Raw genomic sequence first — 26,015 nt, 5'->3', positions numbered from 1 at the left:
AGCTAGTAATGAAGGCATGATATTAACGTGGCAAACTATGATAACTTAAATAAGAATAAGCATGAGTTTGATTGGCAATAGTTCTAGTACCTTTGTGAAGAGCAATGTGTAGATCATCAGATAAGTGCTCGACCAAAGCAGAAGTCATTGTTGGAGCAGGTATTGAGTCATCAAGATTTCTTTGTGTACCTGTATCATTGTTAGAAATACCAACTGGATTAGCAAGTTCAGCAGGAGGTTAAGGTCATCGGGAATAGACCTTAAGAGTTGGAGGTAGAGCTCGGGTTGGAATAGTTGAAATGGAAAGGACTGCTATGGCCTTTCGATTTTCCGTATTAGGAGAAAAATACGGAGAAGTCTCGAAAAAAGTAGCATCTTTAGAGATCAAGTACTTATTGGTAGAGGGATCAAAGCATTTGTAACCTTTTTGTAGACGACAATACCCAAGAAATACACGTTTAAAAGCATTGTGCTAAAGTTTATCTTTTCTGAGGGTAAGGTTATGAACAAAACAGGTGCAACCAAACACACGTGGAGGAAGAGGAAACAAATGTTGGTCCGTACAAAGGATCAAGTGAGGACTATGGTACTGCAAAACATATGAAGGCATGCGATTGATCAAATAGCAAGCAGTAATAACAATATCACCCCAAAACGTAAAGGGGCATGATTGTGAATAAGCATTGTTTGAGCTGTTTCAATTAGATGTTTGTTATTTCTCTCAGAAATCCATTTTTTTTGGAGTATGTGCACAAGAAAACAAGTGCAATATGCCATATGATGTCATAAAAGAAGAGAGAGAAGTAGAGAAGTATTCTCGAGCATTATCAGTGATTAATTTCTTAATGAAAATACCAAATTGATTGTGGATTTCAACATGAAATTTCTGAAAGATAGTGAATAACTCAGATCTATTTTTCATTAAAAATAACCATGTGCACCGAAAATAGTCATCAATAAAAGTAACAAAATAATGAATTCCCAAAGAAGAACGGACATGACTTGGACCCCATATATCTGAATGAATGATTTTAACCATAAAGGTGGCCCTATTATTGACACGTTTTGGGAAAGAGGAACGAGTGTGCTTACCAAGCTGACATGACTAACATTCTAACAAAGATAAACTGGGGACCATCTTTTGCAATTTCAGGAGACTTGGATGAACCAATTGACTATGGAGCAATTCAGAAGAAACAACAAAGTGAAAGCAACATGTTGTTTTGGGATGGAGTGTAGGTACAATCCCTGTGACTCATGTCCTTTTCCAATCACCTGTCCAGTACTCTGATCCTACACAAGAACGGAATCATCAAAGAAGGTTATAGCGCATTTCAGATTTTTTGTTAATTTGCTAATGGAAATAAGATTATATGGACATTCAGGTGCAAAAAGGACAGATTTTAAAGGTATATGAGCTATACCTATCCCTTCTACAATCGTCTTTGATTCATTTGCCAAAATACAGTAGAGAGTGTAGAGAATATAGAAGGGGTATTAAAAGTAAAGAAAGTGTTTTTTTAACCATAAATATGCTCATAAGCACCAGAATCAACAATCTATTGTTCCTGAGACAAAGACAAAGACTGTGTGACATAAATAAATGAGTTATCCAGTTGTATTACGCGAGAAGTTGATGATTCTTGCCTTGATTTTTGATATTGAAGGTAGTCGTTATAGTTTGCTCCAGTTAAAGTGATAGATTGAGATGTCCCATCCATTATGAGCCCATTTTTGTCACAAAAAGAAGTATTGGAGAAAAAGCAAGATGAAACTTGACAGTTTTCTGATATGGTTGATTCAATAACCAGTTGATCAATCCCTCTGTTTTTTTTTCCAGTTTCTATTACTGAAATAGAAGAACATTTAAAGAGAGGGCTAAAAAACCAATATCTCTAATACCATGAGAAATTAGAAGAAGAAAAGAAAAGAAAAAGATAGTGGGAATTGAATTAATTGATCATTCCCTCAAGTCGACGGGATTAAATAGATGTTACAGATAATGTAAATAAGGAAAGAAGATAATAAAATATTACACAATCTCCTAACTATCTAATTAAAGAGATTAGGGAATATTCTCATATCTAGATTATTTAATCATGTCATAATTAAATATTCTTATATCTATACTATCCAAATATACCATAATTAACAAGGATAATTCCATGTCAATGTAATATGTGTTCATGCGTGCAATAATCTCTCCCCATTCTTGATAGTCATATTTGATCTGTTTGCATATATTCTTCTCCTTTTATAGTCAGAAATTTACTTTTCATACGTGTTGATTTAATGGTCTTCTCCTCTAATCTTTGCTTGCATATTTCCTGGTAAAATCAGAAATATTTCTTCATTGACTGCTTCTTGCTTCCTTTGTGATTTGATGAGTTGTCCTTTGGCAGATTTGATTGGTCCCTGATTTGATTTTCGTTAGCTTGGTTTGTTGTAATGTATTTCCTTTGTAATCTTCCTGACATGCAATCATCTATGTATTTTGTTTACTTAAAATTCAGTAGGAATATCTTAGGTTAATTGTCATTTATAAAATTAGAAACATACAGAGCTAACAATGCCTCCCCCCTTGACGATGACAACTGATACACAAATGAAAAAGGATAAAATTTAAAGTAGACATCCCTGTTTGAATGTGAAGCTCCCCCTTTTTGTGTGTTTCCCCATCTAAGATAATTGTGGGATTTCTCCCCCTTTGGTATGATAAAAAAGAAGCATAGAAACCAATAATTGAATTATAGATACACAGTTGAAAAAATATGCATAGATAGGCAAAAGCAAACAACATAACAATTTTAAGAGAGCATATTACCGTTAAAATACACAACCACAAACAAATTTGGGGGCAAACCCCAATGTAAATATTATCCTAAATGAGCACCAAAAACAGAGAACGAGGAGGATTAATGATCAGCGAGAAAGTATTTAAGAGTGTTGAGAACATTTCCACATAAGGTATTATAAGAATGTTCCACATTCTTGGAGAAGTGGTGTAAGATTTCAGAACAGCGAAAGTAATTCTCAGTATTAGAGGAGCTAACTCTAGCCTTGAGAGGGTTGACTTTCTTGAGCAGCTTATTCAGAATAGAGATCCCTTCCGTTTTAACATATCCATGGGAATATGGAGCATACCTTCATATGTACTTGTGAAGACAAAGAATCTTCTCTATGATTTCCTGTAGCATATCTAAACAATTTTCCATAACAAGCAACCGCGTATTGATATCATCTGCATTTTTAAGAAATTGAGCATGAGAGTCAAAGGAGATCCTTGTTACCTTGATAATTTCTACCTTGGATTTCACAAAGTCCTTCTTGTGTAATTTCTCACCAACTAGAACATAACCCATGCTTGAAAAGGTGCAATGCCATAGGTTGCAGAAACTTCAACTTGTTTAAACTTACAGAGTTTGGCCAAACAGTCCACCAAAATCCTAGAGATAAAAGCCCACAGGGTTGGCTAGTAGTAGAATTTTAGTCCTCTACACTTTCAACTATGAATTCCATAAAACACATAGCCATATTAATGCTATATTTCTTAAGTAGGTGATAGAGAACAAACACACCACGGGTTGAAATGCTTATCAGATACCTATTTCGGGAACCAAATTGTTAGTGATGTGGGCCATAATGTGATTCTCGATACATAGAGATAGAGGGACGTATCCAAAAGATCAGAGCCTGGTTCAACCACAACTGCTTTTTCTACTTCTAGAGAAACTTAAAAATCTCTAGACTAGATGTCATTCCTGTAGGGAACAATGCCAAAAAATTTAGTATCAAGCACATTTTCGATAAATGATTTATTCACAATAATACGAATTTCTGTAACCAGAGTTTCCATCATACCACTATCATTAGAGACTCAGAGATTAGCATTAAAATAGTAAACAACTTCTTCATAAACTCAAAACCATAAAGACTAAAGAGCAAAGATAACTCTGAGCCTTGAGAAAAGTATTTACTGGACAATGAGAATCCTTTAACCGACTTAGATTAACAATGCAACTAGGGTTTCTGGGTTGATATTTAAAAGTTTCATACATGTCCTTATGCTCAACACCTCACAACCTTTGCATGTCCTTTGGAGAGAGACATCCAGAAACATTATGACGTAATTTCTTGGTATCCTTTTTCTTCATGAAGGATGGTCTCTTCTTTAAGGAAAGAGAGGTACAGTTAGAGATGTCTTATGAAGAATCCAAAGTAAGTGAAAGAATTTCATAATTAAGGGTTTCAGAAGAGCCTTCAATAGTCTTCTGAAACCCTTGATCATAACATTCATTCACTTTCTTATGATTCTTCAGAAGACACCTCTAACTCTCCATCTATTTCCTCCAAGAAGATATCATCCTCCATGAAGAAGAAGGATACCGAGAAGTTGTGTCCTGATGTGTTTAGATCTCCCCCTCCAAAGGAAATTTCAAAGGTTTTGAGGTTTTGAGCATATGAACAGGTATGAAGCTTTCAAAAATCAACCTATAGTTCCTGGCTGAGTTATTAATCTTAGTTAGTTGAAGGATTCTCATTAACTGGTAAGTTCTTTTCTCAGTGCTTGGAAGTTAGCTTTGTTCTTTACTCTCTATGGTTTTGAGTTTTATGAAGAAGTTGTTCGTCTGTTTATGCTAATCTCAAGTATTTATAGATAGTGATGAGTTGGAAATTCTTATTAAGAAAGTCGTGTTTCTTATGAATGAATTTTTATTCGAAGATGTGTTTGGTACGATATTTTCTAACATTGTCCCCTCTATGAATGGCACCTGGAATGACAATTTTAAAGTGTCTCTAGAAGTGGTCAAAACAGCATGTGGTAGAACCAAGTTTCAATTTTTTTTATTGGAGCATCTATCTCTTTGCTTCGAGAATCACATCTTGGACCACATAATTACTACCACTTTGGTTCCTCGAAAGGGGTACATGAGCAACATCTAAACCTGTGATGTGCCTGTTCTCTACTAGTTGCTTAAGAAATATATGATTAATTACGCTATGTGGTTTAAGAATACATGGTAGAAAATGCAAAGAACTCAAATGCTACTACTAGCTTACGTTATGGTCTTCTTATCTCTAGGATTCTGTGACTTTTGGCCGATCTCTCTAAAGTTTAAACCATTTGAAGTTGAAGTTTCTACAACCTATGACACTCACAGATTTTAATGCATGGGTTAAGTGCTAGTTAGTGAGAAATGGCACAAGAAGGAACCCGTGAAATCCAAGGCAAAAACTATCAAAGTAACAAGGATCTTCCGACACTCTACTACTCAATTGCTTTAGTATGTAGATGACATCAAGACCAGATTGCTTGCTATGGAAAATAGTTTATAGATTATCCAAGAAACTATAGAGAAGATTTGTCGCCTTGACAAGGACACTAGTTCAAATGTAGGCAAGCTCCATATTTCCATGGATGGGTTGAAACAAGAAAGGACCTCTATTGTGAATAAGTTGCTCAAGCTAGTCAACTCTTACAAGGATGGATCTAGCTCCTTCAATACAGAGATCACTGTCATTTTCCATACATCTCTCTCCAAATTCTCCAAGAATGCGGAATGTTCCTACAATATCTTTCATAAAAACATTCAAAACTCTCTTAATTACTTTCTCAGTGATCATTAGTCCTCCTCGTTCTCGATTTTTGGTGCTTGTTAATGAGAATATTTTCATTGGGGGTTCGTCCTTAAATTTGTTTTTATGGTTATGAGTTTTGAGGGTATATATGTCCTATTAAAACTGCTCTACAGTTTGTCTTTTCTTATCTATGCATATTTTCTACTATGTGCATTTGTAATTTTATTATGTGTGTTTATGCTTCTTTTTTATCCTACCAAAAGAGCAGAAATCCCACAAAGATCACAAAATAAAGGAAATAAATCACAGTAAACCAAGCTAACAAAAATCCAACCTAGGGAGTAAATCAGGGGCTAATAAAATCAGCTAAAGGACAACTCATCCAATCACAAAGGAAACCAAGAGGCAATCAACGAAAACATCTTTCTGCTTTCACCAAGGAGAAGACTATTACATAAAGACATATTAAAATGAAATAACATACCAGAAAAAGAGTAGAAGATATGTGAAGAGATCAAATTAGAATATCGAGAGAGGAAATAAATTTGTGCTCACATGAATACATTTGATATTGACATTCAATTTACAATCATCCTCAATAAATGAATCATTAATATTACTTGATCGAATGAAATACCCTTGGGTGTTACTTTTTGAGTAAAGAGCGAGTCATTAAAAACCAGTCCCAGTATTAGGAGAAGCCTGCACATGCACTATATTTGAACTTATGTGCTATATTTCTTTTCAATTTCATAAACCATTGTACTCTTACTCTACAATTGTAAGAAAAAAATGAGAAAGAAGAGACAATTTGAGTTATATAGTTAGATGTTGTGTCTAGAAAGTAAAGTCTGTTAAAAATCAAGAATCATAACTACTGTACCCCACAAGTTTACAAGAAGCTTGCAATTCAAAAGATTTTTTCTACATCACCAAATGTAATTGCAATTTATGTGTGAGTTTTCTAAAGCCATATAGAGTAAGATTTTCCACTAGCAATGGAACGACTGGATTCCATAATTATAGAAAGGCTAGCGGAGAAAAATTTTGGGCCGGAAAACTTTTTCATAGTAACTTGAAATTTCCCAACCTAGTAAAGATTTGGATGAAATTGGAGTCTTTGAAGTGTAGGGAAATCTCATAACAATAGGGCGACTTAATTATGATTCTGATTACATAAGTACTTAGATAGGTTGATAAGGAACCCGTACGACTTTATAGAATTGAATTCGGGTGAGTAGAACTCCCGGAATCGATCTTAGCATGAACGATATTTTTTGAGTGTCGTCGGTTAAAGGTGTGTTGTGAAATGGGGGTCTTAGAATTATTAAAATAGCTCATTGTTTTGTGCAAGCCTTATTGGCGATAGTTATGGTCGCTTAGGCAGGACCGTTGTAGCGGCGTGAGGATCGCTATGGCAGGCCAGACGCGACTAAAAGTTGTAAATAAACCCTTAAACAACCTTATTCTGCACTTTTTAGTTTTTAGAGCTAAGGACGAACCCATACGATTCTTGACAATTTTCCACCATTCTTGAGGTTAAAGGTAAGATTTTAACTCCCCGAATTCTTTTTTTGATCCGTAGAATGTAATCTAATGGGTAAATATCGATGGGGGAAGGTTTTGATCTATATTCTATGATGGAAATAGCCTTATTTTGGGTACTTGGGATCATGGGTATGATCTAGGGTTGATGGAATGGTTAGTAATCTGGGTAATTAGCGATTGTTTATTGATTTCCATATTATATTGATTGTTTGTAGACCAAGAAAAAGCGAAAAGAATCCAGAAAGGGAAGGATCAAGTTTCTTAGGGTTTCAAACTTGTTTCGAGGTAGGTGATGGTTGTGATTCTATGATTGTGTGATGTATGTTTGTTCTTGCTTCATTATGATACACGAATATATGCAAATGTTGCATTGTTGATTGATATACCGTGAGTTTACGGTATTTCTAATACATTTCACTTACAAGTTGTGAGTGTCTAGGGCCTTTTTGTATTGGTTTTTATGTGTTTTTGTCATATTTTGCAGGAAGGATGTTCAGCCGCGGAAGTATAGAGACATCTGAAAGAAATGCAGAAAAGGGCATTCACGGAGGTGATCTACGGACCGTAGGTCCATTGATGGTCCGTAGGTTATGATCGTAGATCAGCGGGCAAGGTATGGAAGACAAATCAGGGAAATCTGACCAAGTGTGGAACAACGGTGGTCATTAACGGTCCGTAGATTTGCACTACGAGGGTTCCAGTACCTGATTTTTGAAAACTCTAAGTGTGGAGCTACGGAGGGGATTGACGGACCGTAGATCGATCTACGGTCTGTACTGCAAGTCCGTCGTTTGCTTCAGAAAAGCTGATTTTTGGAAGTTGAAATATTTTCTAAGTCCTAGCTGATGGAAGGGTCTTACGGATCGTAGATCCATTGACGGTCTGTAAGTCAGTCTCGTGGAATGAAGACGCGTGCCTGAACAAACTTTCCTTAATTTGTTTCCCTTTTAATTTAGGATTTGTTTTCTATAAATAGGGCATGTAAACCTCATTTTTGAGAGTTAGACATTATTACTTTAGTTCTATTTTTGTGACTTGGGGATTATTCTTGCAAACCTAGCAATTATTGATTTCTTAAGTTCGTTTTGAAGAATTTGGTGTTGCAATTCAAGTTGAATTTCTGGGTTTATTATTCTTCTTATGTAAGTTCATAATTTTTTCATCTAAAACAATGAATTGTGTTCATATAATTATGGGTAACTAAACTTCACAACTAGGGTTGTGGGAACCATGAGCGATTAACAAAGTATGAATAGTAAATAAGCAATTCTTGAATAGTGTTGTTGCATGCATTGATAATTCTTTCGTTTAAAAGTCTTTTTAACGAGTTCACGCGTTAGAACTCGCCTTGTTGCTACTTGCCAGACCAAGGAGGTAATTAACAACAAAAGAATTATCAGCATAGATTTAGTGTGATACTATCTAATAGGCTAGTGTCGATTGGTGCGAAGTAATAACTAAGCCAAACATCGATTATGATGTTTAATATGAGGTAGAGGTAAGGGTTAGTAAATTATACACACGTAGCCGGACCAAGGTGCGGGTGAAATTCTCTAGATGCCGGACCAATGATTTAGAGATACCTAACTTATCACTTTGCATGTAGTACACTAAGAAAGGGTTGCTATTACTAGGATTACTGCGTTATGAGCTTGTGGGGAACACGTATACCCTAGTTATTTCTCTCATCTTGATAACAACCAAAATTGAGTTTTGATTACTAATTACTTATTAAATTCTTACTATTTGTTTCACAAAAAAGAAAAACCCTTTTAATTACCTGTTTCTGGAAGTAATTTGACTAATTGAATATAATTGTTGGTTAAAGTAAAGTGTAAACCATTTTCCTCGTGGGATTGACCCCAACCTACAAGTTGGGTTCTATACTTGATAACAATCGCTTATACCTTTTTAGGGAGGTATAATTTGAGCGTATCAAATTTTGGCGTCGTTGCCGGGGAAAATTTGGCTTTTAGATTTATTTTAACTACATTATTGAACATTAGTCAAATATTTCCTAATTTTACCTTTCCTCTTTGTTTTCGTCTCTCTCATGTTCTGATTCTAGTGTATGCCATGTACACGGAGCCAGGGTGAACCACTTATGCCTTATGATCCAGAGTTGAACCGCACTTTGCAAAGAATGAACAATCCAAATGATCCAATTAATTCTATCGGAGGAAATCTAGGTGATGCAGTTGAGTTACAACAGTAGAGGGTAGTTGGTGGGGACAACCAAGTTCCAGCTGAAAATCGATTCGGAGATGCGTTGAGGGTGCAAGATCCACTAGGCCCACGACACCACAACAACTATCGGGGCAACATCAATATAGCAGACTCTGATGGACTTATCGTCCTACCCCCTCTACCTCCAGGGCACACATTTGTGGTGACTATTAGCTTGATGCAGATGCTTACAGCAAGGGGCTTATTATCAGGATTGCCATCGGAGGACCAATATGTTCACTTAGCCAAGTTAAGGGTGGTTTGCAAAAGTTGTGTAGGTAGACCATACTTGGATATGGATGTCATCGGATTACGAGTGTTCCCTCTATCACTGACAGGCGATGTTGCAGTATGGTTCACTGAGCTTCCTTAAACTCAATCTTTACATGGGACCAACTGACGGATGTGTTTCGAGCAAGGTACTATCCAGTGTCCAAGAAGCTAAATCACAAAGATAGGGTCAACAATTTTGTAGCATGACCTGGAGAGTCTGTGAGTAGCTCTTGGGACAGATTCATTGCCTTCGTAAGAGGTGTCTGATAACGTTCAAATATACTTCTTGAAAAGAAATATAAACGATCGTATGCAATATATTTACCCAACTATGAGTCGGGGTCGATCCCACAGAGAATATGGAAGAATATTGTCAATAGTAAATATTTAACTCGATAGTCGTTATAAAAATGGGGGATTTAAATTGAAATAAAATAAAATAAAAATAATAAAAAGATAGCTTTGAACTAAGTATTTATTTATATTCAGATTATGAAAAGTAACTAGGAATGTGTTCCCCATAAGCTCATAACGCAGTAATCCTAATAATAGTAATCTTTTTCTAGTGTATTACATGCAAAGTGATAAGTTAGGTATCTCTAAATCCTTGGTCCGGCATCTAGAGAATTTCACCCCGCACCTTGGTCCGGCTACGTGTGTATAATTTACTAACCCTTACCTTTACCTCATATTAGACATCATAATCGATGTTTGGCTTAGTTATTATTTCGCACCAATCAACACTTGCCTATTAGATAGTATCACACTAAATCTATGTTGATAATTTTTTTCTTGTTAATTACTTCCTTGGTCCGGCAAGTAGTAACAAGACGAGTTCTAACGTTGGCCACCGTTAAAAAGACTTCTAAACGAAAGAATTATCAATGCATGCAAAATACTAGTCAAGAATTGCTTATTTACTATTCATACTTTGTTAATTGCTCATGGTTCCACAACCCTAGTTATGAAAGTTAGCTACTCATTATCTCAAAAACACAATCAAAATTTATTAAAATAAATATGCTTGTGTTAATCATAAAAAGTTAAGAACAATAGCTAAACTATCTTTTATTAATCACGAATTCAAATAAATAATAAAGGAGAAGAAAGAATAAACCACAATTCTCCGGCCTCCACAACGGCTCTTCCAAAGTTCCTAAGCTAGTAGAAAATTTATATTGTGTTTTGTATCTTGGTTCTTGGCTTCCCTTCAATAATTATTTCTATGCACTATTTATAGATGTAGGAAACCCTAAATAAAATAATTGAGTCCAAACAAATTAGGAATCCAAAACCAAAAGGAATTGGATTCCTTTTTCTCCAACTTCGTGTGCTATGTTGCTGCCGCCTCAATATAAATTGTATGCTATTCACTTGCTGCCACGTGGCAGTAGCAAGCATCAAATTTCAATTTCCTCAATTTCAGCCGCCGTTTCCTTATATATATAAATATATTATTTTATTAAATTTTATTCATTAAGCTGTCTGCTTGATTTCCTTCTTCAACCTTCCATCTTTAATTCGTTTTAGCTCTAAATTTCTTCATTTTTCCACCAATTTAATCCTACAAATAAAATACGCAATTTAGCACAATTTATAAAATTCATACTCAAAAAGGACAAATATAAATAATAAATGTGAGAAGATAATGATTAAAAATATATATTTTTAGCCTCACATCAGTGTCCCAAATCACCGTATTGATGATAAGTCGTTGAAGGAATATTTCTATCGAGGTCAGGATGACAACAATAAAGCAGTGCTTGATACCAGTGCAGGAGGTTCACATGGAGACTGCACATATGCACAGATTTCTAAAAAACTGGAGAAGATATCTCGCAACAATAAAGCATGGAGCACTAGGAGGTCAGATACTGGGAGAGACACATTTGCCATTCAGAATACAAACTCCCAGTCTCGGATGAGATTCGTGAGGAGATGGCTAAGATGAGGACCGAGTTGGGGTTGGTATTGAAGCATGTGAGCGGAGGTGCAGAGAAGGTAAATGCTGTGAATTACTTGACTAGAATGCCACCCCCAGTTGAAGAGTGTTACTATGAAGAGGATGCTTATGCTGTAAATGAGCAGATGGGGGGTTTCCGACGAAATGCCCAAGGATCCAACACGGAAAATTGGCGCCAAGGTCAAGGGAACCAAGGTCGAAACTATGGAAATTACAACCGAGAGGGTCACTATGTCGGGGATGGGAACTTCAATCGCGACAACAACTACAACAGGAACAACTATGGCAATAGAAACGATCAGGTTGGACCTTGTGTTCCCCCTCAAAATTGGGAATCTGGTGCTAGGGAAACTGGAGGCAATATGGCTCGTATTGAAGATATGATACAGAAGATGATGAGATGGTTTGATGCAACTGATGAGAATGTGAAGGAGATGAGAAATGACTTATCTAGTATTGGTCAAAAGGTTGATGCCCATGCAGTGTCAATAAAGCACCTAGACCAACAGATGACCCAGTTATCTATTACAGTGAACCCACGACAACCTGGTACTATTCCTAGCAACATCATTCAGAATGCAAAGAATGACGGTCATTGTATGGCAGTTACTACTCGAGGGGGTAAGCAAACCATAGATCCACCTAGGCCTTTTGTGGTGGAAGTCGAGATTAGAGAAGAAGATGATGTGATAGAGGTTAGAGAAGAGTCTGAGAATGCGACAGATAAAAAAGCGGAGATATCTCAAAAAGTGGTCCCCATACCTAAACCTCCACCACCTTTTCCACAAAGGTTAGTGAAGAAGATTGAAGATGGTAAATATCGCAGGTTTATTACTATGTTGAAGCAGCTTTCTATCAATGTTCCTTTGATAGAAGCCTTGGAGCAAATGTTTGGGTATGCAAAGTTTATGAAAGATATGGTGACAAAGAAAAGGTCTGTGAGTTTTGAAGATGATGATAGATTGCAGCATTGTAGCGCTATTGTTACAAGATCTCTTGTGCAGAAGAAGGAAGACCCTGGTGCTTTGACGATCCTATGTACAATAGGGTTGTTACACTTTGCTAAGGCATTATGTGATCTTGGTGCTAACATCAACCTCATGCCCTTGTCTATTTACAAGAAGTTGGGTCTAGGGGACCCAAAGCCCACTGCAATGCGGTTCCTAATGGCCAATCAAACTGTGAAGAGGCCCATTGGTGTACTCCATGATGTGCTAGTGAAAGTGGAGTCTTTCATTTTTCTGGCAGATTTTGTGATTCTTAACTGTGAGGTTGATTTTGAGGTTCTCATCATCCTTGGGAGACCATTTCTTGCCACAAGGCGTGCATTGGTTGATATGGAAAAGGGACAGATGAAGTTCAGACTGAATAATGAAGAAGCAACTTTCAATATTTGTAGGTCCATGAAGCAAAGTGGTGAGCTCCAAACAGTATCTGCTATAACTTACAAAGTGGAGAGTGGGACAAAATTGCAAATTGAAGAGTGACTAGGTGTTGAGGCACTAGCAGCAGTTATGATGAATTTTGATAGTGATGGCATTGAAGAGTATGATGAGTTGGTAGCCGCACTTGATAGGTGTGAATATCGGCCCAAACCAAAGACGTATGAATTAGACATGAAGAATCACGAGTCCTCACCCGCACGACAATCTACTGTGGAGGCATCAAAATTGGAGCTTAAGGCTCTACCACCGCATTTGAGGTATGTATACTTGGGCAAAGAGAGTACTTTGTCGGTCATCATCGCGACAAATTTGAATGCAAGACAAGTAGAGTGCTTGGTGACTGTATTAAAAAGGTTCAAGCGAGCTATTGGGTGGACTATTGCGGATATTATTGGGATTCCTCCCGGTATTTTCTCTCACAAAATCCAACTCATGCCAGATCATAAGCCTAGTATCGAGCACTAGAGAAGATTAAATCCATTTATGCAAGAGGTAGTTAAAAGGAGATCATCAAGTGGCTAGATGCGGGAGTTATTTATCCCATTGCAGATAGTAGTTGGGTATGTCTTGTGCAGTGTGTTTCTAAAAAGGGTGGTATGACTGTGGTTCCAAATGAAAGAAATCAGCTTGTTCCAACGAGGTCCGTTACTGGATGGAGAGTTTGTATGGATTACCAGAAGTTGAATGCATGGACAGAAAAGGACCACTTTCCTATGTCATTCATGGACCAGATGTTGGATAGACTTGCAGGAAAGGGTTGGTATTATTTTCTTGATGGGTATTCGGGCTACAATCAAATTTCTATACCTCCAGAAGACCAAGAGAAGACCACCTTCACTTGCCCATATGGGACTTTTGCTTTTAAACGGATGCCATTTGGGTTGTGCAATGCTCCAGCAACCTTCCAGCGCTGTATGATGTCAATATTTTTTGATATGGTGGAGGACACTATTGAAGTGTTCATGGATGATTTATCAGTTGTCGGTGATTCTTTTGATAGTTGTCCAGATCATTTGGCCAAGGTGCTTAAAAGGTATGAAGACTGTAACTTGGTGCTAAATTGGGAGAAGTGTCATTTCATGGTTAAAGAAGGTATAGTGTTGGGTCATCGAATTTCAGAGAAAGGTATTAAGGTTGATAGAGCTAAAGTTGAGGTAATAGAAAAGATTCCGCCACCCATTTCTGTAAAAGGTGTTAGAAGTTTTCTTCGGCATGCATGTTTTTATAGGAGATTCATCAAAGATTTCTCAAAAATTGCACATCCGTTGTGCAAACTGCTCGAGAAGGAGTGTAAGTTCTATTTTGATGATGCTTGTCTTAGAGCATTTGGAGAGTTGAAGGAGAAGTTGGTTAATGCACCTATTATTATTTCAGCGGATTGGGGACAACCGTTTGAGGTAATGTGCGATGCGAGTGGAGTGGCGCTGGGTGTAGTATTGGGACAAAGGCGAGAGAAAATTCTTCACCCTATCTACTATGCTAGCAAAGCTCTAAATGTGGCCTAGAAGAATTATACTGTGACCGAACAAGAACTTCTTGCGGTGGTTTTTGCATTCGAGAAATTTTGATCCTACTTGCTTGGTACTAAGGTCATAGTGCATACTGACCATTCTGCATTGAGGTATTTGATGGCGAAAAAGGATGCAAAACCAAGATTGATTAGATGGATATTGTTGCTGCAAGAGTTTGATTTTGTGGTAAAAGATAGAAAGGGGACCGAAAATCAAGTTGCCGATCACTTGTCCAGATTAGAGGAAGAGGCTATGCTAAAGCTTGGAGGTATTGGCTACTTCTTATGATTTGATTCCTTGGTTCGCAGATTTTGCTAATTATTTGGCAAGCGATATTGTGCCCCCCGATTTGTCTTTTCACCAAAGCAAAAAGTTTATGCATGATGTGAAGAAATTCTTTTGGGATGAACCTTACTTGTATCGTAGTTGTGCTGATGGGATTATTCGTCGCTATGTGCCCGAGGTTGAGATGTTGAGTGTACTTGAAGCATGTCATTCATCGCCCGTTGGTAGGCATCATTGTGGTATTTGGACTACACATACGATTTTGTAGTGTGGATACTACTGGCCTACCATCCACCAAGATGCTCATGATTTCACCAAGTCTTGTGATCGTTTCCAAAGAGAAGGAGGGATTTCAAAGAGGCAAGAGCTCCCTATGAATCCTATATTGGTGATAGAGTTGTTTGATGTATGGGGCATTGATTTTATGGGTCCATTTATGAGTTCATACAGGATGAAGTATATTCTTGTTGCGGTTGATTATGTATCGAAGTGGGTGGAAGCAGTTGCGCTCTCCAACAATGAAGGTAAAAGTGTAACCGCATTCTTGAAGAAGAATATCTTCTCCAGATTTGGTACACTGAGGGCTATTATTAGCGATGGAGGTTCTCACTTTTGTAATAAGTTGTTCAAGGCACTACTTGAGAAATATGGCGTCCGTCACAATGTAGCCACTCCTTACCATCCGCAGACTAGTGGGCAAGTTGAAGTGTCCAACAGAGAAATCAAACAGATTTTGGCAAAGACTGTGAATGCTAATAGAACGGATTGGTCAAGGAAGCTTGATGATGCTCTATAGGCCTATCGCACGGTATATAAGACCCCCATAGGTATGTCTCCTTACCAACTTGTCTATGGGAAGTCTTGTCATTTACTGGTAGAACTAGAGCATAAGGCGATGTGGGCAATGAAGAAGCTAAATTTGGATTGGGCCGCCACATCGAATCAAAGAATGAATGACTTGAACATGCTTGATGAGTTTCGCCTAAAACCTTACGAAAGTTCATCCTTGTACAAAGAGAAGATGAAGCGGTATCATGATCAAAGAATTGAAAAGCGAGAATTTGTGGTTGGTGATCTTGTGCTTCTATTCAACTCCAGGCAAACTCAAGTCCAAATGTACTGGGCCATTTTTGCTCACAAAAGTGCTCCCCCATGGAGCGGTTGAGCTTGAGAATGTGAAGAAACAAGGTTCATGGTAAACGGGCAAAGGATCAAGATCTATTTGGGAAATGCTGAAACTGTGCAAGAAGTGATTGAGGCCTACAATTTTGATGAAGTCTAAGTAATCAAGACACTTGCGTTGTGCTGCAATGTTAAATCAAGCGCTGCTTGGGAGGCAAACCAAGATGTACGATCCAGCCAACGACAGGGTTCTATTTTCCATTTAGTAGTTTTCTTTGTTTAAATTGCGTCTTTGTATCAATTTAGGTAGGTGTTTTAGCGTTTTAGTTTTTAGTATTGGCTAGAATTAGCATAGGGTCCGTGTCTAAAAAGTGTCCAGAAAATGCAAAAAGAATAGCCTATTGGTTTCAACATGTGCAGGTACACCACGAAAAATCTGCAAAAAATGGTCTGGTGCAGAGGTCTACGGACCCCATCGACGGTCCGTCGTTTAGTCCACGGACCGTGGATGGTGTCCGTAGATCCCAGGTAAGCCTTTAAATTATTTTCTAAGTGTAAGAGTGATCTACGGTCCTAATTGACGGACCGTAGATCGACTCACGGACCGTAGACGGGGTCTCGTGAGTCCAAACCCTATTTCCGTCTGACCCGACCCAGACCCCCTTCCTTAAAAACTCCCCTACTTTCAAATCATTTCCACTTCCCTCCACTCACTCCTCAACCATTTCAACAATCTCATAACCTCTCTAAATCACTCCATAACTCCCTTATAATATCATCCATTCCATAATTCCCCCAAATTCCCTTCTATTTCGAATACAACTCATTCCATATTCCACAAAAAGGGTCCGGTGTTTGGTTAGTAACGAAAAAGTGATTCCTTGGTCTTGCTAAGCTTATTGTCGCCACGCAATCACCCCACTCCTCGTCGCTTGTAAGGTAATAGACTTTCCCCTCACTTTGAATTTCGATTCCTAGATTGAATATAGAAATTCGGGAGTTGGGTCTTGACCTTGGGTAATTGTTAGATAAAATTGCATGATAAACTTGGAAATTACAATGCCCTTGGAACGATAGATAGTGATTGTGTAGCCTTATTGTATGTGATTATAAGTCTGAATGTAAGTTTTGACTTAGGGTTCCAAAGTTTGTCTTCAATACTTGGTTAAAATGATTAATTGGAATCCTGAGAATGACAAACTATCATGATTAAATGTTGAAATGAATGATTAGACTACTATATTGTTGAAGAGGGTCTAAGAGGTGAACTTGAAACCTGGCACAGATTAAGTCCAAGATACCCCGTCTACGGACCGTAGACCAGTCTACGGATCATAGATTTGGGTTCATGGCTAGATGCACTTGTAAATATTACCAAGTGTGAAACCATAGATGTGGACTACGGTCCGTAGATCAATCTACGGACCGTTCTGTACATCCATGGTTTCCATCTGCGACCAGTACTGGTGGCTCTTTAACCCACGGAAGGAATCCACAGACCGTAGACCAGTCTACGGACCGTAGATTTGGTTCGTGGTTAGAGGTACTTGAAAATATTACCAAGTGTAAAACCACGGATATGGACTACGGTCCGTAGATCAATCTACGGACTGTTCTGCACATCCGTGGTTTCCAACTGCAAGCAAAAAAATTTCTATCTAAAATTTTCGTGGGATTGTCACTGGTTGTTTCTAGTTCTAATATCGCCTCTACAGGTACGATGGCACCCAAAAAGCTAGTCACCTACTCAAAATAGGGCAAGTCAAAATCTGTTGCCCCTAGCTTCAGGTTAATCGATGAGGACACAGACACGGAGAAGGATCCAACATATGTTCCTTCCAACACACGGACTTCTCCCACTGCACCTCGAGTCACCAGAGGCACCTCCCAGAAGGTGCTTCCCGACGTAGTGACTGTCTCCCAGTCCGATAAGGAGCACACATTGATCGGATCACCAACTGGGGCTGCTTCCAGTTCAGAAGGGTCTATGTCCGGATCCGAGTCTGCCCATGCTTCGGGCTCCGAGTCTGCCCATGCTTCAAGATCCAAGTCTGCCCATGCTACAGGGTCCAGTGCTAAATCAGCCACAGGGTCCGGTGAGAATGACCAAGCAGCCTCGTCTGATGAGGCCACTAGCTCGGAGTCCATACCTGCACCACAGAATGATGACCCCACTCTAGTAGTCGGCGAGCTAAATAGGTGGTGTGTAGAGGGCCAATGGCAAATTTATCGGGATGCCAAGATGATAAACGACAAACAGAAGATGGCCCAACTATTACAGAGGAGCGCAGAGTCCTCACGAGGAGCTTGCACATTGTTCAGGACATTCACCGGCTGTTTAACCTTCACAAGTGTGACTGGATGGCTCAAGACCCAGGGACGTATAGCGAGGAGATTGTGCGGGAATTCTACGCCTCATATGCTACCACTCTCCGAGGTTCAATTTCCAAGCGGTCAAAGCCCCTGGCCCAAGATCCTCTCACTTCCACTTTGGTTCGAGGTTGTCCGGTGGACATATCATCTGCCACGATCAGCCGTTTTCTCTATGGTCCTACCACGGGTTACTCTTCGTCTCTCAATACAGCAGAGTTTGATTACAGATGGGACATCGTGCGGAGTGGCGCTTTCCAAAGGAACGCTGAGCAGCGAGAGGCTGTTATACTATGGTTGGCCAGGTACATTGCTGCAGATGGCGAGCGTGCGGAATAGGTTGCCGCTCCACGGTTGGGCATCCAAAAGGCCACATTAAATTTTGTGGCCAAGTTCTTTTGGTTGCTAGTACGTAACAGAGTGTCGCCTGCAAAAGCTGACAACCAAGTCACATGGGACAGAGCGGTCATGGTTGCGGCATTGATAGCAGGAGTGGAGATTGACTTTGTCCGCATGCTGCTGATAAAGATTCACGAAAGGGCATTCACGACCTCCACCACTTACCCCTTTCCATGTCTAATTTTTCAATTGTGCAGGGACTCTGGAGTGCCGATTTGGCATTGTGACAAGATAGTCCACCCTATATGAGCATTGGATATAAGCCTCATTCGAGATGAGGCAAATATGGCGGCACCTCGCAGAGAGCCCCAGGTTGAGGTACCTTCCTTAGGTGTTGATCTTGCAGACACAGTGGTGCAGGCACAAGGCGGTGACCCCTTATACCAGATCACACCATGACTGGCCCGGCCCCCTCTTCTCAGGCAACTCATAGCTCTTCCCGGTCCATACCACAGTTAGGAGCTACTGTTGTCCCATTGGCCAGAGTACAAAAATTAGAAGCTCAGATGGCCACACTGCTGCATCACATCCAGCCGCGGATGCAAAAGTCGATAGCCGAGTCCGAGGCTAGAATGGAGCGAAAGATGGAGGGGATGATGGACCGGAAGGTCCAGGCTGTTAATAAGCGTCTTGATGTTTTTGAATTGTGAGTCCTCGAGCGATCAGCCCCGACCATAGATCTATCTACTTTGCAGGCTGAATTAGCCAGTCTCCGGACAGACGTTGATGCCATTCTTTCCACCCCTTCCGTTGAGCCTCAGGTTGCACCTACTGCACTGGCTGATGACACAGTGCTGGATATTTTATTCAGTGGGACCGCCGAAGAGGGGCTTGCGCCTACCCATGCCACAGGCAAGCTGTACCGTTCTCATCGCACTGAGGAGGAAAAAGGTCAAAAGAGACAGCGTATGCAGGAGAAAGAGGAAGGCTTCAATTTTAGACAAAGAGTTGTGCCAGCAGAGGGTGCGTGAGAGAGTTGCAGGGGCATCGAGCTCTGCCCAGTTGTAGAGGTCTAACATATTTTGAGGGATGTTGTGAGCACCACTGATGGTGCGGTAAGATTGATAGAGAGCACTACTAAGGGTGCTATGATTGCTGATGTGGGCACTACTGAAGGTGCCCCCACTATTGTTCCAGCGGGCTTTGGGAAATCGGACCCCCCTACTTGTTGATGATTCATCGGCGCTTTGCGCCGCAAATTTGCTTCACCCAATCCATTTTCTTTTACTATTTATGTATGCATTGGGGACAATCACATCTATTTTGTTGGGGGTGGGGTAAATGGAATGTGAGTGATAGGGTGAAGTCTGAAAAACTCAACTCATAAATCCTCTCTTGGGGTTTTCTTGCCTGTGTTCTTTTCCCCCAAGAGACTGTTTAATTTTTGTTGAACCGGCATGTCTTAGCATCATATATGTAGAACCATGATAAAGAAAGAAGCATGATGGCTTATAAAAAATGATACCCGTCAGTTTTTGGGATCTATGCTAGAATTTGTAGGCTACGATTAATTGAATGTGTTGGCTCTGAGTATGAAATAATAACGAATCAACTCGATGGCGTGACTTAAGCTGAATGTTGAACTGGGTAAACTGATAATCTGATAATGTAACTATGTGCCAAAAGTGTGTGAGAATCTTTGAGTGTTCAAACAGTTTTTGTGCAAAACTAGAACTTGCCCGGTTAGTCCCGCTAAGACAACTCAATCTAGAGGTTAGAAAGTGATCATAGGCCATTGTTCTGAAAAGTCCACAAATTGCCTAAAAGAAGGATCCAACCAAATGAAATAAATGCTCCCTTTGATCCAAATACTTTGAGCCTAAATTAGACCATTCTCTTTCTAAACCACTAACTCACCTTTCCACAATCTACTATGTTGGCCCTGGTCCCTCCTTGGACATGTGCACTTCGACTTAAGCCAAAAGCCTAAGTTGAGGGTGGCCAATGTAGAAAGTAACTTCAATCTTGGCCCTGACCTGACACCGGGTATTGTGCACCTCAGTTAATGGAAAATTCATAAGTTGAGGGTGGCTATGAAAGAGGAAACTGAAAAAAAAATAGGTATGAAAAGAGTCTGATGTTGAAAAAGAAAGGAAAGGAGGTGACTTGCTGAAAGCTAAAAGAAAAATAAAATAAAAGTAAAAAGAGCTACAAAGTCTAAAGTCACATCCGTGGTTGAAGAAAATAAAGGGAAAGAAGGTAAAATGATAGGATGACAAAAATAGGGCAAAAAGAGGTTGAAAGACTAGTGCAATGTCAAGGAAGGCAGAAAGTCACTAAGCAGTACCCAAATGTACCACACCTGACCCTGAGCTTACGTTACAAGACAAGAAACTCCTATAGTGATCCTAGAGTCTAGTTTGGAGAGTCTAAACAGTGAAAATAAGGGCAAGCTTATGGCATTGAGCACTAACTGTATTGGAAATTACTTCTGAGTGTCAGTGTTGAATAAATCCTTGTACCCTGAATAACATTCATCTTTGTGAAAAGGGGATTTTGTTTGAAGTAAGGGCACTAGTTACATTATCGGAAAGTTGGTACCTTGGTGATAGTGAGAAGGTGTATGTTTTGTGTCAGTTGGTCGATCTGTGTCATGGTGAGATCCACAGGAATTAGCTTGTCAAGTCTAAGAGAACGAATTTGCACTCAAAAAGTAAGGGGGCGGGGGAGAGAACCATGTGATTGCTTGAGTCTGAAATGCTTGTTGCTATACAAGTATCGTTTAGAGTCGTAGTACGTGCTTAAGGACAAACAACGAATTTAAGTTGAGGGTGTTGATATACCGTGAGTTTACGGTATTTCTAATACATTTCACTTACAAGTTGTGTGTGTCTAGGGCCTTTTTGTATTGATTTTTATGTGTTTTTAAAGGATGTTCAGGCGCGAAAGTATAGAGACAGCTGAAAGAAATGCAGAAAAGAGCATTCACGGAGGTGATCTACAGACCGAGGTCCATTGACGGTCCGTAGGTTATGATCGTAGATCAGCGGGCAATGTATGGAAGATAAATCAGGGAAATTTGACCAACTGTGGAACCACGGTGGCCATTGACGGTCCGTAGATTGATCTACAGACCGTACTGTTGATCCGTAGATTGGCACTGCGAGGGTTACAATACTTGATTTTTGAAAATTCTAAGTGTGGAGCTACGGAGGGGATTGACGGACCGTAGATCAATGTACGGTCCGTACTGCAAGTTCGTCGTTTGCTTCAGAGAAGCTGATTTTTGAAAGCTGAAATATTTTCTAAGTCCTGGCTGACAGAAGGGACTTACGGAACGTAGATCCATTGACTGTCCATAAGTCAGTCTAGTGGAATGAAGACGCGTGCATGAAGAAACTTTCATTAATTTGTTTCCCTTTTAATTTAGGATTTGTTTTCTATAAATAGGGCATGTAAACCTCGTTTTTGAGAGTTAGACATTATTACTTTAGTTCTATTTTTGTGACTTGGGGGATTATTCTTGCAAACCTAGCAATTATTGATTTCTTAAGTTCGTTTTGAAGAATTTGGTGTTGCAATTCAAGTTGAATTTTTGGGTTTATTATTCTTCTTACGTAAGTTCATAATTCTTTCATCTAAAAAAAATGAATTGTGTTCATATAATTATGGGTAACTAAATTTCACGACTAGGGTTGTGGGAACCATGAGCGATTAACAAAGTATGAATAGTAAATAAGCAATTCTTGAATAGTGTTATTGCATGCATTGATAATTCTTTCATTTAGAAGTCTTTTTAACGAGTTCACGCGTTAGAACTCGCCTTGTTGCTACTTGCCGGACAAAGGAGGTAATCAACAAGAAAAGAATTATCAACATAGATTTAGTGTGATACTGTCTAATAGGCTAGTGTCGATTGGTGCGAAGTAATAACTAGGCCAAACATCGATTATGATGTCTAATATGCGGTAGAGGTAAGGGTTAGTAAATTATACACACGTAGCCGGACCAAGGTGCGGGGTGAAATTCTCTAGATGTCGGACCAACGATTTAGAGATACCTAACTTATCACTTTGCATGTAGTACACTAGGAAAGGATTGGTATTACTAGGATTACTGCGTTATGAGCTTGTGGGGAACACGTATACCCTAGTTATTTCTCTCATCTTGATAACAACCAAAATTGAGCTTTGATTACTGATTACTTATTAAATTCTTACTATTTGTTTCACACAAAAAAAACCTTTTAATTACCTATTTCTAGAAGTAATTTGACTAATTGAATATAATTTTTGGTTAAAGTAAAGTCTAAACCATTTTCCTCGTGGGATCGACCCCAACCTACAAGTTGGGTTCTTTACTTGATAACGATCGCTTATACTTCTTTAGGGAGGTGTAATTTGAGCGTATCATTGATCACACTTGTTGTAAATGAGATAGATTAATAACTATATGATATGAATCAATTCTTGATTGTATGATTATTGAGAATGTGCTTGTGATTGTGATTGTGGTGTGTTGATTGGATCGGATTCCACGCTTTGGTATACTAATTGGGATCGGTTGCCACGTTCGGGAAAAATTATGGGATTGGTTGCCATGTTTCGGTATAAATATTAGATCGGGTACCACATTTCGGTATGTTAAGATTTTGGGTTTGGGTTCAATGAGTGGACCAATGACTTGTTATAAATGTATATTATTGAGCATGTGATAATCGAAATTGTATATGTTCGGTTTGTTGCATGTTTGTAATGTTGTATTGACTTGCTTATGTTACACCTAATGGGATAGCCGCGTGATCCTACCAGTACACTGTCATTGTGTACTGATACTGCACTTGCTCTTATTTTTGTTGAGTACAAGGCATCTTCAAGCGGCTATTGACAGACCTCGCTTAGAAGATCAGTGATCATCGTTCGAATTCAAGGGTGCGCCAGTTCTTTTAGGATGCCATGAGTTCTCCTTTCGTCTATGTCCATATTTTGGACTTAGACTTTTCTAGTTAGTTATTAGTTCATTCGTTTGGGGTTGTATCACTTCTTGTTTAGAGTTGTTGAACTTTAGATGTTTTAGTACATTGACTTTTAGGTTTTAGGTGTATTTTCTGCATTGTTTAGTAGTTAGATCCTTTGGAAGTTTATGGGAACTTCAGTCTTTAGCTATTTAACTTGCTTTCATAACTTAAATGCTTTAGTTTTTGGTTTAGTTGTTTGGTTGGGTTGTAGTAGTACTTCTCCTACCGGAGGGCTAGTGTGTGTACCAATCACGACGGTCTGGGTCGTGAAAAAGTTGGTATTAGAGCCTAGGTTCATTGATCTTGATGTACCAAAATGAATCTAGTAGAGTCTTGCGGAACGGTACCGGGACACCTTTACTTTTCTTCCAGAGGCTATAGGACTTTTGGAAATCTCTCTGTTCTCTTTTGTCTCGTTTCGTGCTATAACTTGATTCCAATTGGTATCTGTCAATTTAAATTGGTATATAACATCCTTCACTCTTCTGTCCGCAGACGGTTAATACTAGATTCAACGGCGTCAGGCCCATAGCTCCCGTCAATGCTCCAGCGGACGAATCTGCAGCGAGAGGTCACGGTCGAGGCAGGGGTAGAGGAAGAGCTAGGGGTATAGGCCGTGGAAGAGTAGCGCCTGCTGGGAATGTAGCTCCTATTGGAATGCTCCTGTGAATGACAACCCTCATGCGCATCATGAAGTGATAGAGGATAATGTTGATGTTGAGAATGTGGGACAAGAGAAAGAGGTGCAGGCTGAGACTACCGATGTTCCTTCCATAAACCTAGTGTTAGCTCGACAGATCGTGTCAAAAGGGTTGGTTGGTTCTGGAGTGCTTCCTTCTGTTCAAGCAACTCAAGCTCCCGCTAATCCCCCTATTGCTAGCACTGCACCCAAGACGGGTGGAACGGGAGATAATGATGCTTTCTTCCGTCTTTAGTTGGGTTCTGTTATGACTGGTAATGAGCATGAAATGTTGACTAAGTTTTTCAAGCTAAAGCCTCATGTGTTTCTTGGTTCTCAGAAAGAGGATGCTTATGAGTTTATCTTAGATTACTTTGAGAGGCTTCATAAGTTGGGAATTGTCCATCAGCATGGGGTTGAGTTTGTGTCCTTTCAACTTGAAGGTGAGGCTAAGCAGTGGTGGAGAGCTTATATGGAATGAAGATCTTCTACTTTACCTCCAATCACTTTGACCTAATTTCATGCTCTGTTTTTGGAGAAATATGTGCCTAGGTCTTTGAGGGATCGCAAGAAGGATGAGTTCATGGCTTTGGAGTAAGCCGGTATGACTGTTGCTACTTATGAGGCCCAGTTCCATGATGTCTATAGATGCTACTCAATTGGTGACTACTGAGGAGGAGAGGATCCGGTTATTTATTAGGAGACTAAATTCTGGGTTGCATGTATTATCTATTCATATGACTTTTGCAGGGAGGAGCTTCAATGAGGTAACTGATTTTGTTAAGAAAGTGGAGGGGGTAAGGTGAGACGGTCAGACTAAGGCATTGGATAAAAGGGCCAAGAACTCGAGTAACTTTCAAGATTCTTACTCCAGGGGGTAATCAGCGAGGCCGTGGAGGTAGAGGAAATGGTAATGCAGGCAGAGGTAACATGCAACCAGGCAAGAAGGTGGTTCGTCAAGATGATAGGGCTTAATGTTATGCCTTTTCGAGCAAAAATGAGGCAGAGGCGTCTGACGCAGTGATCACAGGTACTATTCTTCTCTTTGACCAGATGGCCAATCTATTATTTGATCGGGGTTCTACTTATTCTTATGTATCCCTGAGATTTGCCTCTGAGTTTGATATGATTTGTGATGTACTTGATGCCCTTATCCATGTTTCTACCCCAGTTGTAGAGTCAGTCATAGTCACCCATGTCTATCGTGCTTGTCCTATTTTGTTTATGGGTTTCCAGACTTGGGCTGATTTGGTGATTTTGGATATGACTGACTTTGATATAATCTTAGGCATGACTTGGTTGTCCCCCTATTATGTTGTGTTAAATTGCAATACTAAGTCTGTAACTCTAGAAATTCCGGGGAGGGGAAAATTAGAGTAGGAAGGGGTGTACAAGCCTAAGCAAGCTAAGATCATATCCTCCATTCGGGATAGGAAACTGGTAGAGCAGGGTTGTTTAGCTTATTTGGCTCATATTAGAGATGTTGAGGTTGAGACTCCATCTATGGAGTCTATTCCTGTGGTGTCAAAATTTAGAGAAGTGTTTCCTAATGACTTGTCTGGTATGCCTCTGGATAGAGATATAGATTCTACATTGATTTAGAACCTGGTACCCGCCCCATTTCTATTCCTCCATATCGTATGGCTCCGATAAATTT

At 39.4% G+C, this 26,015-nt stretch overlaps 1 protein-coding gene across 3 annotated transcripts in view; it reads right to left on the bottom strand.

Moving 5' to 3' along the window:
- The window catches only part of LOC125876728 (uncharacterized), an 854,340-nt gene that overhangs the window by 325,332 nt on the left and 502,993 nt on the right, over window positions 1–26,015 (bottom strand). Inside the window, exon 1 of one of the 3 annotated variants that reach the window (XM_049557962.1) lies at window positions 24,270–24,274. The exons of 1 other annotated variant lie outside the window; for it this stretch is intronic. The gene's annotated coding sequence lies outside the window, so the exon portion shown is untranslated. Of the gene's footprint in view, window positions 1–14,784; window positions 14,791–24,269; window positions 24,275–26,015 lie in introns of those variants that run through there. One more of the 3 variants, XM_049557964.1, reaches the window with a different exon arrangement.

This window comes from Solanum stenotomum, chromosome 9, assembly GCF_019186545.1.
Source record: "Solanum stenotomum isolate F172 chromosome 9, ASM1918654v1, whole genome shotgun sequence".
Taxonomy (NCBI): domain Eukaryota; kingdom Viridiplantae; phylum Streptophyta; class Magnoliopsida; order Solanales; family Solanaceae; genus Solanum; species Solanum stenotomum.
This window is presented reverse-complemented; position numbering and strand designations above follow the sequence as displayed.